This window comes from Trachemys scripta, chromosome 11 (assembly GCF_013100865.1).
Source record: "Trachemys scripta elegans isolate TJP31775 chromosome 11, CAS_Tse_1.0, whole genome shotgun sequence".
NCBI classification, from domain to species: Eukaryota; Metazoa; Chordata; order Testudines; family Emydidae; genus Trachemys; species Trachemys scripta.
In genome coordinates, this window is record NC_048308.1 from 59,741,115 (window position 1) to 59,757,727 (window position 16,613).

At 47.7% G+C, this 16,613-nt stretch overlaps 2 protein-coding genes across 4 annotated transcripts in view; one reads left to right on the plus strand and one right to left on the minus strand.

Annotated features, from left to right (window-relative positions):
* Nucleotides 1-14,515, minus strand: part of GPR1 (G protein-coupled receptor 1) — a 45,543-nt gene extending 31,028 nt beyond the window's left edge. For 2 of the 3 annotated variants that reach the window (XM_034786483.1, XM_034786480.1), the window contains exons 1-2: nucleotides 14,305-14,336; nucleotides 5,596-5,747 (exon numbers count right to left, since the gene is read on the minus strand). The gene's annotated coding sequence lies outside the window, so the exon portion shown is untranslated. Of the gene's footprint in view, nucleotides 1-5,595; nucleotides 5,748-14,304; nucleotides 14,337-14,412 lie in introns of those variants that run through there. The other variant, XM_034786481.1, reaches the window with a different exon arrangement.
* Nucleotides 14,509-16,613, plus strand: part of ZDBF2 (zinc finger DBF-type containing 2) — a 41,625-nt gene continuing 39,520 nt past the window's right edge. The window contains exon 1 of the mRNA XM_034786470.1: nucleotides 14,509-14,597. The gene's annotated coding sequence lies outside the window, so the exon portion shown is untranslated. The remainder of the gene's footprint in view (nucleotides 14,598-16,613) is intronic.

The following is a 16,613-nucleotide window of genomic DNA, read 5'->3' on the forward strand; positions in this document are numbered from 1 at the left end:
GAGGGAGAAGTGGGGATGGGGCGCATTCAAGGGACGGGGCGGAAAAAGGTGGGGAAGAGGCAGGGTGGGGGTAGAGCAGGGGCAGGACGAGGTGGGGCAGAGGTGAGATCTTGGAGGAAGGGGTGAAGTGGGGGGCAGGGCCGGGAAGAGGCGGGGCAAGGGCGGGGGGTTGAGTGGAGTGGGAGTGGGGGTGGGACCTGGGGTGGAGGTGGGGGGGTCGAGCACCCCCTGCATAGAGGGAAAGTTGGCACCTATGTTCAGCGGAAGATCAAATGCTGGCTGGCTGGAAGACAGGTGGACTAAGAAGGAGCAAGCTTCACCATCACGGCTGCCACCCCCACCAACTCCTGGGACCCCAGGATCAACTGTGACACTATTGGACCTTTGTTGTTCTGATCCTGAGACATGTCCTGACCAGACCAGGCCAGAAGGAGGAACCCAGATGACATCACCACCTCCACTAGATCCAGCTAAATCCCAAACACCACCTAGAATATAAGACCTTGTCACGCACACCCTTTCCAGGCGTTTCCTTTTCCTTCCACGCGTTATTCTTACTCTTTCCTTTTGCCTTCTGTCTAATAAGCACCTGGCTCAGCCAGCCATGACTATATATTTTGCAATACTATTGTAGTCCTGTGACCACAAAGGTCAATTAAAGCAATGCCCTAAACAGCCCACTGCTGGTGCGAGTTTGCCAGGTCTCTGAGTGACTGATCAGACTGTGCGCTGGGCCTGTGTTTCTCCTGCAGTGAGATTGCAAGTAAGAGACAGAGACGGAATCTGTGTTTTCAATCTTTGCTCTTCTTTTCTCTCCCCCTGCGTGCATGCTTCTTTAGTTCTGTTTTCAAGGGAATGGGATAGAACTTTAACAACAGCTTCACCCACTTCACCTAACTTCTTTCCTCCCAAAAAGGAGAGTTATTACTATCTCAGAGGCTGTCAGACAGCAAAAGGAAATAAAGGATATTGTTAAAATGAAAGCCTTAATACTTTTTATTTCAAGTGCTTTAATTGTTCTGCCCCTTTTCTGTATCTTTAATAAAAAGATTAAAAGGATTTTTAATAGTATGTTTGCCAAGGGACTAAACAAGTAGAGGTCTCAGTACTCGAAACCATATTTAACTGTTTAGTGTTGTATAGGGACGTGGCCACATTAACACCTTTGACTCTCTGGGGCTACTTATTCCCTTGAAGTTAGCACAACAGCTCCTAGGTACTACAGTAATACAGACAATAAAAATATTTTTCATTAAAATGAATGGAAGATTATGTGGCTAAATCCCTCAGATTGTTTTAATAAAATATTAAGATTTTTCAGAGACATTACTATAAAAGAACAACTAATCTAAACTATAATAGGTGGCATAGTTCATGACTGGCTCTGCTCTCAGTTAAATCTCTGCCACCTCAGGGAATGAATTCATGGCCTGCTCAATTCAGTTAAATCATCAATTTTAGCATGCAACTTAGATGAGAGGGAAAGAAAAGGGTGCATTGGGCAATGACAGATATTACATGGAAAAGTTACTTGTGAGAAATGTCCAATTTCCCATGAATTTTTCATTGATGTTTATGATTTTTTTCACTGTTCACAAATATTTGGAAATGGTTCTGATACAGACCTTTCAGATCACAGATATTTCTATTCTTGAGTACTATAATAGCAAAATAGGAACAAGATGCCAGAGTCACTCTGTGACTGGCAGTCTAATCTCTGTTCAGCCCAAGATTCTTGAATTTATGCATGTAATAAACCACTTCTCTGGTATTTTGTCAAATATCAGAGAGTAACTATTGTTAGCTAATGAATACAAATAACCAAGCTGACAAGACCGTGGTCTAGTAAGAATGCTTTTCACACAATGGGGGTTCTGCCTCCACCCATGCAGTGGGATACTGGTGTACGGAAAAGTAGTTTCAGAAAGAACCGTGGAGATCTCAAGAATTAGCAAATGGGCATGCCAACTTAAATTGTTTCACAAAGTATTCCACCAATCTGCACTCCTCCTACATGAATGCCTCAATATGTATTAGTACTCTCTTTCAGCTAGTGTAAAGTGGCATGGATCCACTAAAGTCACTGAAGCTATGCCAGTATATACCAGCAGAGAATCTAGCCCACCATGGATCTCAGCAGGCACATAGATGAGAGGGGTATAAGTAAATTAGGATTCTGTTCCTCAGCTATGCTGCTGTGAATCAGGAGTAAATGCATTGCCTTCTATGGACAAGTATTAGATTCAGAACAACTAGACTGAGAGCAGAATTGCACTCCATGGTTCTTATCAAGAGATCATGGTAAATGATGGATGAAGTTCTTTCTTAAATTTTATTCAGTTCTTACTTCTTCCCATTGAGTCTGAAAAGCTTTGTCTGAATAAGGACTCCAGGATTTGGCCCCCTTTGTATGACAAGAAATCTTTGGGGAAGTTTTTATCTTTCATACCAAACAGTTAGATGGGGAAGCATATGTAATGCACTAAGGATGGAAGAAATCAATATGATTTGTTGTTGTTCACCTTAATATCATGCAGGAAGTAAGCTGCATCCTGATAGACATTCCTCCAATTCAGGGAAAACCCTTGCAATTCTCTGTCCAATACAGGTCACTCCAGTACTTTGTCAACTCTAGTTCCACTCAAACATATCAAAAGGAACAAAGATTCCAATCAACCCCTTCCTATTTTTTAAGCACATATCAACAAACCGACTACATGCCTTAAATTCAGCTCCCCATAGGGACATTTTACATGGCTAAAGAGACCAGAATGGGAACACCTGTATACACTATTTAATTAGCTATCTATCTCTAAACTCATCAACTTCAGATGTAGGCTGGACGTATACTACCAGTCTCCTTGTTATGCTTATAAGAAGCACACGGAATCTTTTAAAGGGGATAAGGCAATATGCCAAATACACTCTTCTTTTATAGTAATAAGTTCCCATACAAGCCTCTGGAATTTGCTGTGTTACATCGGAGCTGTTCAAGGTTGCTCCAATCAGCATTATTTGGGTTGTTACTAGGAGTTATCCGCAGTTGTTTCTTATCTCGTCCCTCCTGCTTCACTCTTTATCTTGTCCTTGGGGTGTATGCCTTTGCTTTAGGGTCATCAATCTGCCATCCAGATGAAAGTTGGCGCCTCTCGACTCCTCTACTCCCTTCTTGACCATCTGGCCTAGCTGTCCTTTCTCAGTTAATTACCATACATTCTTCACTCACACCAAACAGTAAATAAGGCAATTACAGCCATAAAACTTCTTTCCTTCTAAAAACAATCATTAACTCAATCAGTAAAGAATAAACTCAGAACAATTTCTTCTTACTAATTCAAGACTACAATTTCTTCTTACTAATTCAAAGCTAGCAAAAATGGAGTATAAAGCAAAATGGAGTAAAATTTTACTTGAGACAATTTCTTCCCATTAGGCTTTTGCTTACATTCTACAACAAGAAATTTGCTCCCCTCTTTTTAAAAATGATTTGAGTAGAAAATGACAAAGGATGGAGTGCTACGAAGGTTTTTTGGGGGGGTTGGACATCTGTCCTCTACATGCAAAAGAGCTTAATATTGAGTTGTCATGAGAAACAGTGGCTTTGCCCAATCTGAACTCCACTTTTGCTGGATGAAGAGACTCCCATGCTGTGCTCCACTCCTTCTCTCTCATGTTCCCAGTACAAAGCCTAAATGGAGGCTAAAGCTTTTGAATGTTGACTATCCATTCATGTGATTTGACTGTCCAATAACATGGATGACGACATCACAGTAAGTAGCCAATAGCCATATTATTTGAGTGCTATATGAAAGATTCTGAATACCTTTGCTTAAGAGTTATCAGTACAGGGTAGAAAATGTTTGATCCTGAAGTACCATGATGGTTAATCTTGAAAAATTGTATTCAACATTTGTCTATCCCAATTTTTTAATATAATTCCACTCCTCCTCCAAATCATCACGGCAAAATACAGATGAATAGATCTTGAGTTTAACCTGGTGAACTTTCATGACATTTGCCAGGCTGCAAAGAGGACTGAAGAAAACAAAAGTCTGAAAAATAATGTGGACTGACCAGAAATTGGATGAGGGTGAGGAATATATCAATTTTTTAAAAACTTCTTAGTCAGTCTTCTATATCTATATTTTATTCCGCAGGAAATTTATAATGCTGATTTTGGGCCCAATTATGAAGTAAATGAAAATTCTGCACACAGGATTGGACCATTTTGACATCTCAAATGTTCCCAAGACAATTGACTGTTACATGACTAAGTTATTTGATACTTCTCTCTAGCTACATGTCCCTCACTACTGCAGTACTTGAGTGCTTCACTCAATATACCCTTGTGAGGTAGGAAAGTGCAATTATCCCCCTTTTACAGAGGGGAGGGAAACTGACGCACAGATTAAGTGAACCCAGATCTTCTGAGTCCCAGTCCAGGATCCTAAATACAATACCAACCTATGACATGACAGAGGTTTATGACTTTATTGCAGAATCAAAAATCAAGAGGTCAAGTTCATACAATAGTTTATTTGATCAGCAGGGGGAATGCTGGAAACTACCAGTCAAATAAATAATTTTTGTTCAAAAGTTCTTTTCACCACCTTCTGGTTTGTCCAGGTGCAAAAGTCCCTACATTTTCTAAATGAAAGAAATGTCTTTTCTCTTACGAAGGCCGGTAGTTTGGCTTATCAGCATTTTTATCCTGTAATTAAAGTTTGTTGTTGGAGAAAAAACAACAAGGAGTCTGGTGGCACCTTAAAACAGAACTTCTCTATTCCTGCTCTTCTCCTGAGGAAGAAATTTTGTTTTTTGCTTCAGAATTACTCACGAGATAACAGAGAGTAAAAGAGCTGGCTTGGCTTCAGATGTGAGGAAATATTTCATGACATTTACTGCAGAAACAATACGAAACATAATACAGTAAAAGCTTTGTCATTCAGCGTGTTGGGAGCATGGGGGGTGCCAGTAAGTCAAAAATTCCAGTTAACTAAGACTTATACTTACCAATGGAGGGAGGGAGGGAGTTTGGGTGTAGGAGAGGGGCTCAAGACTGGGGGTTGGGGTGCGGGAGGAGGTGCAGGGCACAGGCTCTGGGAGGGAGTTTGGATGCGGGAGGGTCTCAGGGCAGGGTGTTGGGGCACAGGAGGGTTTTGGGGTGCCGGATCTGGGATGTGCTCACCTCGGGCGACTCTCTGGAAGAGGCGACATGTCCCTGCGGCTCCGAGGTGGAGGCGTGGCCAGGCGGCTCTGCATGCTGCCTCCGCCCACAGGCGCCGCCCTTGCAGCTCCCATTGGCTGCAGTTCCAGGCCAATGGGAGCTGCGGAGCCAGGGGGTGGGGCAGGGCAGCACATGGAGTCCCTGTGGCCGTTTCTCTGTCTAGGAGCAGCAGGGACATGTTGCTACTTCTGGGGAGCCACATGGAGCCAGGTAGGGAGCCTGCTGGACCCAAACCAACTTGACTTTTAATGGATATCAGAAATGCTGGTTTCTAGAGCTTTCCAGTTGGTAAAGTGCCGGATAACACAGCTTTTACTGTATGATTTAGAACAACCAACATGGATGTGAGAGAAGGGAGGGATGCTTACCTCCCTTGGGGCCCAGTTCCAATTCCCCCTTAAATCAACTGGAAAATTTGCATTGACCCACATAATTACATCTTTGGAGTTCTGTGAAGGGGTTCATTCACCAAAGGAGATTCAAAGTTAGGGGTGGCTCTCCAGCTGATGCTGTAGTGTGACTGAAAAAAAAAGTAAAATAAAAACATAACACAATTATAATTGTGTCTGTGATCACAGGTTTGGGCTAGATAAGCTTTGCTTTTAAAAAGCTCTGTGTTGTGGCACTATATGGGACAATTTGAACATATTTAGTAGCAATTTCAAATTAAGAATACATGTAATAATTAACTCTTTCTTTCGACTTGGGCCAAGATTAACAATATTCTACCTATGAAAACAAAGTAAGAAATTCACCCACCTCTTACAAGGTACTAACATTGTACGTGAGGCTTTGGCTACACTTGCGAGTTACAGCACTGTAAAGCCGCCCCCAGCGCTGTAACTCACTCCCCATCCACACTGGCAAGGCATTTGCAGCGCTGTATCTCCGTGGTTGCAGCGCTGTATGTACTCCACCTCCCTGAGAGGAACGGCGTGTATTGTGCCGCCGCTGCAGCGCTGCGGCACCAGTGTGGCTGCCCAATGTGCTGTGACTGGCCTCCAGAAGTATTCGGCAGTATCCCACAATGCCTGTTCTAGCCACTCTGGTCATCAGTTCAAACTCTACTGCTCTGGCCTCAGGTAACAACCATGTGACCCTCCCTTAAAATTCCCTGGGAATTTAAAAAATCCCCTTCCTGTTTGCTCAGCCAGGCGTGGCGTGGCGTGCTATCAGCGAATCTTTCCAGGTGACCATGCCTCCACGCACCAAGCGAGCCCCAGCATGGAGCAATGGCGAGTTGCTGGATCTCATCAGTGTTTGGGGGGAGGAAGCTGTCCAGTCCCAGCTGCGCTCCAGCCGCAGGAATTACGATACCTTCAGGAAGATATCAAAGGACATGATGGAAAGGGGCCATGACCGGGACGCCCTGCAGTGCAGGATTAAAGTGAAGGAGCTGTGGAGTGCCTACCGCAAAGCCCGTGACGCAAATGGCCGCTCGGGTGCTCCCCCCGCAATCTGCCGATTCTACAAACAGCTGGATGCGATACTTGGGGTTAACCCCACCTCCACTCTGAGCACCACCATGGACACTTCAGAGCCAGAGTGGGAGGAGGAGGAGGAAAACAGGAGTGAGGATGGTGGGGCGGATGGAGACACCCCGGAATCCCTGGAGGCATGCAGCCAGGAGCTCTTCTCGAGCCAGGAGGAAGGTAGCCAGTCGCAGCGGCTGGTACTTGGTGGAGGACAAACAGAAGAGCAGGTTCCCGGTAAGTGGGTTTTTTTTCAGGAAGGAATTTTTTCGGTGTGGGGTCTTTGGGAGAGGAGGGTTAGGCATGCATGCCTAGATGCGGAATAGTGCATTGATGTGGTTTATTACATCGCGGTAATCGGCCTCGGTAATCTCTTCGAATGTCTCATCCAGAATGTGTGCAATGCGCTTGCGCAGGTTTATCGGGAGAGCCACCATGATCCTTGTCCCAGCCAGGCTAACGTGTCCCCGCCACTGTGCCGCGAGGGGCGCGGGGACGATTGCTGCACACAGGCAAGCTGCATATGGGCCAGGGCGGAAGCCACATTGCAGTAGAAGACCCTCCCTTGCTTCCCAGGTACCCTCAGCAGCGAGATATCGTCCAGGACGAACTCCTGTGGAAAATGTTGGGACAGTGTTCAGTGTAGGTGCCCCCTGCAGCTATTGGCTCTCCCCAAGGCACAGAAACCCAGAGGATAGTGCAGCCCTGAAACAATCAGTCCCCCTTACTCACCATTTTGAGGCTCCCGTGGATTATGTGTGCTCTGTTTCGGACGGGAAAATTATGCTATTGTGTAGACCCTGTGTGTGCCCTCCTTAAGTGCGGGGGAAATCATTACTCATTGCTATAAACAATGCTGCCTCTGTTAAATGTTGCATTTTGCCTATACAGCTGCAACAACCTTGAGACCTCAGCCGTCCGTATTATCCCCTGCTCAGAGACTGCAAAGACTCAGGAAGAGACCGCAAAAAAACAAAGACATGCTGCAAGAAGTGATGCAGCAATCTATTAAAGAGAATGAAAAAGCACAGAACTGGAGGGAGAGAGAAAGCAGGATCCGCCAGGAAAACGCAGCGCACCGGCGGCAAAGCACCGTGCACTGGCAGCAAAGCACGGATTGGCTCATAAGCATCCTGGAGCGCCAAGCAGACGCTATCCAGGAGCTCGCAGCCATGCAGAAGGAGCAGTACCGCAAACGCAAACGCCATCCCCCCCCACAGCCCTTGTCCCAAAACTCTTTCCCTTGTGCCGCACTGTTACCTCCAACCCACTTTCCCCAACTTCCGGGTTCTTCACGCCACCAGCTGCCTCCAACACCAGTATCTTCACCACCCAGCCCTGAAAACCACGACCCGTACCCTCTGCACTCAACCCCCATCACCATGCAATATAGCTATCCTGAAGTGCAGCACTCACTGCACAGCACACCAGATAGGACATACGCAAACCTGTGATTGTACTGTTCCCCACTCCACCCCCTTGCCCTTTCTGATTCCAAAGCAGTTGTGTTTCTTTTCAATAAATGGATTTTTTGGCTTTGAAAACATTCTTTATTAATGCATAAAGTAAAAGATTCCTTAGCCCAGGAAATAAATAGGCACTGCAAGTCTGCTTAGCAAACACTGATTCCTAAAGATTGGAACTACTGTACTTCACTCCCGTGCAGGGCACCAGATATCACTGCTGGTTTTCAGCCTCAAATTGCTCCCTCAAGGCATCCCTAATCCTTGTAGCCCCGCACTGGGCCCCTGTAATAGCCCTGCTCTCTGGCTGTGCATATTCAGCCTCCAGGTGTTCAACCTCGGAGGTCCATGCCTGAGTGAAGCTTTCACCCTTCCCTTCACAAATATTATGGAGGGCACAGCACACAGATATAACCACAGGGATGCTGTGTTCAGCCAAGTCCAGCTTCCCATACAGAGATCGCCAGTGGCCCTTTAAATGGCCAAAGGCACACTCCAAAGTCATTCGGCACCGGCTCAGCCTGTAGTTGAACCGTTCCTTGCTGCTGTCAAGGCTCCCTGTGTAGGGATTCATGAGCCATGGCATTAATGGGTAAGCGAGGTCTCCAAGGGATCACAATGGGCATTTCAACTTCCCCTACTGTGATTTTCCGTTCTGGGAAAAAAGTCCCGGCCTGCAGCTTCCTGAACAGCCAAGTATTCTGAAAGATGCGTGCGTCATGCACCTTTCCGGGCCAGCCTGTGTTAATGTCAATGAAACACCCACGGTGATCCACAAGCGCCTGGAGAACCATAGAGAAACACCCCTTCCGATTAACGTACTCGGATGCTAGGTGGGGTGGTGCCAGAATAGGAATGTGTGTCCCATCTATCGCCCCTCCACAGTTAGGGAACCCCATTTGTGCAAAGCCATCCACTATGTCCTGCGCGTTACCCAGAGTCACGGTTCTTCTGAGTAGGATGCGATTAATGGCCCTGCAAACTTGCATCAACACGATTCCAATGGTCGACTTTCCCACTCCAAACTGGTTTGTGACCGACCGGTAGCTGTCTGGAGTTGCCAGCTTCCAGATTGCAATAGCCACCCGCTTTTCCACCAGCAGGGCAGCTCTCAATCTCGTGTGCTTGCGCCGCAGGGTGGGGGCGAGCTCCTCACACAGTCCCATGAAAGTGGCTTTTCTCATCCGAAAGTTCTGCAGCCACTGCTCGTCATCCCAGACTTCCATGATGATGTGATCCCACCACTCAGTGCTTGTTTCCCGAGCCCAAAAGCGGCGTTCCACAGTGCTGAGCATGTCCGTGAATGCCACAAGCAATTTTGTGTCGTACGCGTTACGCAGCTCGATAGCATCATCGGACTCCTCACTCTCACTGTCACTTTGGATCTTAAGGAATATTTGAACAGCCAAACATGACGTGCTGGCGACTCATCAGCATACGCCTCAGCAGTTCGGACTCCATTTCCCGCAGACAGATCGCGCTGCACAGAAACCGTTGAAAGATGGCGCCAAAGGTGGATGGAAACAAAGGGATTTCTGGGATGCGAAGCGATGCATCATGGGGCGTTGGGACAGGACCCAGAATCCCCCGCACCCACGCCCCCTTCCCACAACCCACAGCGCCAGAATGGGAAGAGGTGCTCTGTGGGATAGCTGCCCGTAATGCACCGCTCCCAGTGGCGCTGCAATTGCTGCAAATGTGGCCATGACAGTGCGCTGGCAGCTGTCAATGTGGACAGACTGCAGCACTTTCCCTACTCAGCTGTACGAAGACAGGTTTCACTCACAGCACTGTACAGCTGCAAGTGTAGCCAAGGCCTAAGAATACAGGTGATCAGATAGCCCTCTAGTGGAACATAATAAAACACAGCTGAGTTAAAACTAAAATGGAAACAAGGTTGTATCAGCAAAAAGAACAGGAGTACTTGTGGCACCTTAGAGACTAACAAATTTATTAGAGCATAAGTTATTATTATTATAAATAATAAATTTGTTAGTCTCTAAGGTGCCACAAGTACTCCTGTTCTTTTTGCGGATACAGACTAACACGGCTGCTACTCTGAAGGTTGTATCAGGTTTGTATCTCTTTTCTTTCTTTTAACCATTGTCTGCTGTCCTGAAACTTTTTTGAATCCTGCTGAGTTCTTAGACTCAATAGTATCTTGTGGCAGTAAGCTCCATAGGCTAACTGTATGTGGTGTAAAAATAGATTTAAATTTGTTGCTTTAATACTTTTCAATATTTCGTTGAATGTTCCCTTATTCTTGTATTGTAAGTAAGGGTATATACCCGGGGTCGGCAACCTTTCAGAAGTGGTGTGCCGAGTCTTCATTTATTCACTCTAATTTAAGGTTTCGCGTGCCAGTAATACACTTTAACATTTTTAGAAGGTCTTTTTCTATAAGCCTATAATATATAACTAAACTATTGTTGTATGTAAAGTAAAAAAGGTTTTTAAAATGTTTAAGAAGCTTCATTTAAACTTAAATTAAAAGGCAGAGCCCCCCGGACCGGTGGCCAGGACCCGGGCAGTGTGAGTGCCACTGAAAATCAGCTTGCGTGCCGCCTTTGGTACGTGTGCGATAGGTTGCCTATCCCTGGTATATAGGAATGCCTGCTTTACCTTCTCTTTACTGTTCATTATTTTATATTTCTCTATCATATTCCCTCTCCGACCAAACAGTTCCCATTATTTGAATCTTTTCCACACCTCCGATTTTCATCATCCTTCTTTCCATCCCTATTTCTGTTACATATTTTTTCAGATGGGGTGGCCAGATCTGAACTCAGTATTCAAGATGAAGATATACCAGTGATTTATATAATGGTGTTGCAATACTTTTCAGTATTATTTTCCATCCGAATCTTCATACATCCTAGCATTTTTCACTTTTGCTGCTCATATGTATACATACCCGTGCATGTGCATGTATATCTATATAATATGATTCTAGGATTGTCACTCTGAAACCTGAGAATGTCTTTTGAGCCAGTATGAAGTGATGGGAACAGCTACAAGCATGGTTGGGAGCTCTTTCTGTTTAGAATATCATCAGGTTCTGTCATCACTGGGACTCATGGTCTGTTACCATCCACTTTTTAAGTTCTTACCCATTTTTGACTTTTTTTTACAGATGACTTTATGATAGCCTGGGCCTTCAGCTACTAGTGTAAAAGTAAAAACAATGAAGCAGCCCCCTTTTTAAAAAAGTCCTAAGCAATTTTTCTGTATAATTTTCTGTATTACTTCAATCCTGAGTGTACATTCTTATCTTAAAGTTGCTCTGCAAGATTTCCCATAGTATGGCACTTTCAATGTGGTTTCGTATGTGCACAAGGGTGTAGTTAGATGGATCACACTGCAGAATCCAAACCTGTATTTACAGATGTTGTGATAAACGGAGGGGGGGGAGGGGGATAGCTCCCTTTTATGGACACCCAGCCAGTCAATTAGCTATAAAATCCCTCTTAGTAGCTTTTCTCTACTTGCTTTACCTGTAAAGGGTTAAAAAGTCCACAGGTAAAAGGAAAGGAGTGGGCATCGGATCACAAGAGTCAATGGGAAGGCTAGAACTTTTTTAAATTGGGAAAAACTTCCCTTTGTCTGTTCTGTTGTTGTTCTCCAGAGAGAGGGGACAGAGCAGAGACAGGGCTGGGACTATGCTGTAAAAGGCTTTTTGTCAGGTCTGGAAATCATCAGATAATACCTAAAACCTACTCATAAATCAGAAAATGTCTAGAAAGACACGATTAGGTTTATTTCTGTTTATTTCTTATTGGCTTGTGGACTCCTCTGTGCTAACTCCAAATGCTTTTTGTTTTGCTTGCAATCTTTAAGCTGGACCTAAAGAAGGTTATTCTTGATGTTTAATTTTTGTAAGTGGGTTTTTTAAATCTAGCAAAAGCCTAAGTTCCAGATGTATTTTCTTTCCTTTTGTTTTCAATAAAATTTACCTTTTTTAAGAACAGGATTGGATTTTTGATGTCCTAAGAGGTTTGTGCATATGTTGTTTAATTAGCTGGGGGCAACAGCTAATTTCCTTTGTTTTCTTTCTCAGTTCTTCCCCGGAAGTGGGGTGAAAGGGCTTGAAGGTATCCCACAGGAAGGAATTCCCAAGTGCACCTTCCTGGGTTCCAAGGGGTTTTGCATTTGGGTGGTGGCAGCATCTACCCATCCAAGGTCAGAGAGAAGCTGTAACCTTGGGAGTTTAATACAAGCCTGGAGTGACCAGTATTAATTTTTAGAATCCTTCCGGGCCTCGACCTTCTTCACTCGAAGTGCCAGAGTGGGGAATCAGCCTTGACAGATGTCTTCAAAGGGCTTGGGCTTTGACTTTGTTTGCATTTGGCCTTACTACCATAAAATATGAGGACACACACTAAAAATATTGACCCAATGCCAGGAACAGACTGCAAGGGGGAAAAGATGCAATAGCTCGTCACTCAAAGGAGTATAAGATGAATTTAAAAACCTTAAAGGTTAAAATAAATAGAACATCAGCTAAGCAGTGAGTTTACTATTTTTAACCACACTGCCAAGATACATTCATGCTCTTCCATATAACATGAACACTCTTAGCTATAATTCAGCCATTAAGTCAAAATGGGACCTTCATCTCTGATAAGGTTTGATGGGGCAGATATGATGCTTAATGAAAAACAAGCTCTTTGTTGATTGCTAAAAGGACAATGACAGATATGTCTTTATGTCCTAGTCTTTGTTCAGATGGTGTAAAGAAATTATGTGTTTTAGGGGGTAAGTGCCCAGCGTATTTCTTAGAAAGTAGAAATTTTATTATTGCCAACTTCAAGCATCCAAACATCATGTGTGAGATTTGATTAAAAAAAATTCAATGTATATTTATTTGGGGGGTTTATTTGCCTTCTATTTGTTGATCCTTTAAGTTTACAGTCAGGTCACACTTTCAAGTTTTCTTCCACAACCACAAGGACTAGAAACTAATTGTTTTTTAAAAGAACGCTGAAATTCTCATGTAATCACTTGTCTCTAGAGGCTGGTTAAGAAGAACAGAAAATATCATGAGACTTACAATAAAATCATGGGTTGGAAACAATATATGGCTAAACATTGCAAACGCAAGTACTGTATCTCCCATGTTAGCATGGTTATAAATCCAGACATAACACAAGATACACAAAAACTGATGCCAGACTTGCATGCTATGCAGGAATGTAACTTTTTTTCTGAGAAAGGGACAGGTTTTTAAAGGTATTTAAGCACCTAAGAATGCAAATAGGAACCTAGTGGGATTTTCATTGGGTGTAGGCCTCTGACTCCTATTGAAGTTGATAGGCGTTAGGTGCCCAAGTGCTTTGGAAATCTCACTAGGTGTCTCTTCACCTCTCTAGTGAGAGAGGGCCCTTGTAGAGGTAACTCTTCTGCCAGGTGAAGCCAGCAGCAACAAGGGCCAAGTTCACTATCTAGGGGTTCCTTTTCAACAATACAACACAAAATTGGCTCATGCCTCCACCCAGTGACCTAGGACAATTACACACCACCCCCTGGGCACCTCTAAGAGGCAATACTTCCCCTCTTGGAAGCACAGACGCTGAGTGTAGCAAAAACGTTTACTAAAAGGAGCAAATTAACTCAGCATTAATTTGGGAAAACATCACAACTAGGGCTCATAAACACAAACCATGAGCAAAAGACCCCCAAGTAAGTTGGAAGTGTCCTTTTCCCCTCAGGGTCTTAAGTTCAGCAACCCCAAAGTTCCTTTAACATGCCCCTCTTCTCTATACCCCACTCACATCAATAGAGATACTATCCTAAAGTAAATCTAATAACTTAGACCTAGGTATCAATGATTTCAGCTCGCAGCATGTAACAAAACTTTCAATTCAGTCTAAACTAGTTCTTCCACTCTACCATGAAGATAGATCAGGTTAAAAAAAAATCACTAGAGCTCATATCACTGCATACAAGTACCTACCCCCCGTTAGACTTTGGAACTCACGTCCCCTGCCTAGCAAGTGCTGTTTAGTTGAGGGTGAGTCCCACCATTGGAGTATGCCAGGTACAGTTCATCTGCCCTCAGTTCACACAACAAGGCTAACAACCCTTTATTACTCCTGCCCCAATAAGTGATCATTTGTGCACGCAACCCCATCCAGCTGTGCACCTGGGCAGGGTGGGTGTGTCCATACAAATGAGAGCGGCTTCTGAAGTCTTTTTCCACAGCTCACCCCTAGATGTCAGGGGAGACTCTGCTCATCCAGACTCTGCGAACCTAGACCTGGCCCTTGGGGCACCGATGGGCCTCGCTCGCCCACCAGGCCCCGCCTGAGCCGCCCAATAGACGGCCCATGGAAACAAGAGTCATGCTCGGGGCAATAACCCGGAACAGGAAGTGGAGGTGGCTCCCGTCCTATGACCCCCACGTAGCACGGAAGGGAAAAAGGGGAAGCGACTGAGGTGAGAGTGGGCTGCTGGGGAGGGTGGTGACCGGTGGGCCGGTTTGCTGGCCGCCGATACAGCGGGACCAGAAAACCCACTGCCGGGAGGGCGTGGGCGGGAGCCGCCGCCGGGGCTGGGGCTGGGGCCGGGGCCGGGGCCGGGGCAGCCGCTGCAGGCGCGCGCACGCTGGGGGCGGGGCTTCAGCGCTGTTTACAAAACAACCGCTTGCGCGCTATCCCGCGTGTGCAGGTGCGCGCGCGCCCCCTCGGCTCGTGCGGGCCGAAAAGTAACGGTGCCCCCGTGTGCCACGGCTTCCCGTTCCCTCCCCGCCGGCGTGTGGCCAGGGAATGGGGGGCGGGGCGAGGGGGACCGGCGGCGGCGGCCGGGCACGGGCCCCCTGGGGGCCGGCCTGCGGTTGCTGGCGTAGGACATGAGGCAGGGGACGTGGGTCCCTGTCTAAACCCCACCACGACATCCTCGTGGGCCCGTCCCACGCGTGGCAGGGCATCTCCTGAGGCTGCGATTTGGGACGCGAAGCAGAGGGAATTAAAAGGGGCGGGAAGGGAAAGGGCATCACCAGAGGTCTAACCCCCGGCGTGGGGCTGGTCCCGTGAATGTGCATGTGGGCATCCCACGCCCCGAGCGGCAAATCTCGCTGGTAACGTACCCAGCAGCCTCATGGGCGTGTGGAAAAGACTCGTGAGCTCAGAAATTGGGACTGGCAGTGGCCAGGGTGGAACTGGAGGCTATTACCCCGTGAGGAATTTCTGTTATCTGGGTTGCTGCACCTAGGGTTACCATATTTTGTGCCTTCCAAAGGAGGACACTCCACAGGGCCCCGGCTCCGCCCACGTCCCAACTCCGCCCCCTCCCCTGCTTCCCGCGAACATTTAATTCGCAGGAAGCCTGAAGCAGGTAAGGGGGGGTGTGGGGGGAGGAGGCGCGGCCCAAGGCTGGCCCCCCCCCCTCCCCCCCCGGCGGCTCCAGCCTGGGTCGGCTTGGGCCCTGGGCCCACCGGGGGGTGCGCCGGGCCGCCGGGGGCCGGCAGTGCTGGGCGGGCCCCCGGCCGACCACCCCCGGCCCGCCCAGCACTGCCGGCCCCCGGCGGCCCGGCGCACCCCCCGGTGGGCCCAGGGCCCAAGCCGACCCAGGCTGGAGCCGCCGGGGGGGGAGGGGGGGGGGCCAGCCTTGGGCCGCGCCTCCTCCCCCCACACCCCCCCTTACCTGCTTCAGGCTTCCTGCGAATTAAATGTTCGCGGGAAGCAGGGGAGGGGGCGGAGTTGGGACGTGGGCGGAGCCGGGGCCCTGTGGAGTGTCCTCCTTTGGAAGGCACAAAATATGGTAACCCTAGGTGCAGCAACCCAGATAACAGAAATTCCTCACGGGGTAATAGCCTCCAGTTCCACCCTGGCCACTGCCAGTCCCAATTTCTGAGCTCACGAGTCTTTTCCACACGCCCATGAGGCTGCTGGGTACGTTACCAGCGAGATTTGCCGCTCGGGGCGTGGGATGCCCACATGCACATTCACGGGACCAGCCCCACGCCGGGGGTTAGACCTCTGGTGATGCCCTTTCCCTTCCCGCCCCTTTTAATTCCCTCTGCTTCGCGTCCCAAATCGCAGCCTCAGGAGATGCCCTGCCACGCGTGGGACGGGCCCACGAGGATGTCGTGGTGGGGTTTAGACAGGGACCCACGTCCCCTGCCTCATGTCCTACGCCAGCAACCGCAGGCCGGCCCCCAGGGGGCCCGTGCCCGGCCGCCGCCGCCGGTCCCCCTCGCCCCGCCCCCCATTCCCTGGCCACACGCCGGCGGGGAGGGAACGGGAAGCCGTGGCACACGGGGGCACCGTTACTTTTCGGCCCGCACGAGCCGAGGGGGCGCGCGCACGCTGGGGGCGGGGCTTCAGCGCTGTTTACAAAACAACCGCTTGCGCGCTATCCCGCGTGTGCAGGTGCGCGCGCGCCCCCTCGGCTCGTGCGGGCCGAAAAGTAACGGTGCCCCCGTGTGCCACGGCTTCCCGTTCCCTCCCCGCC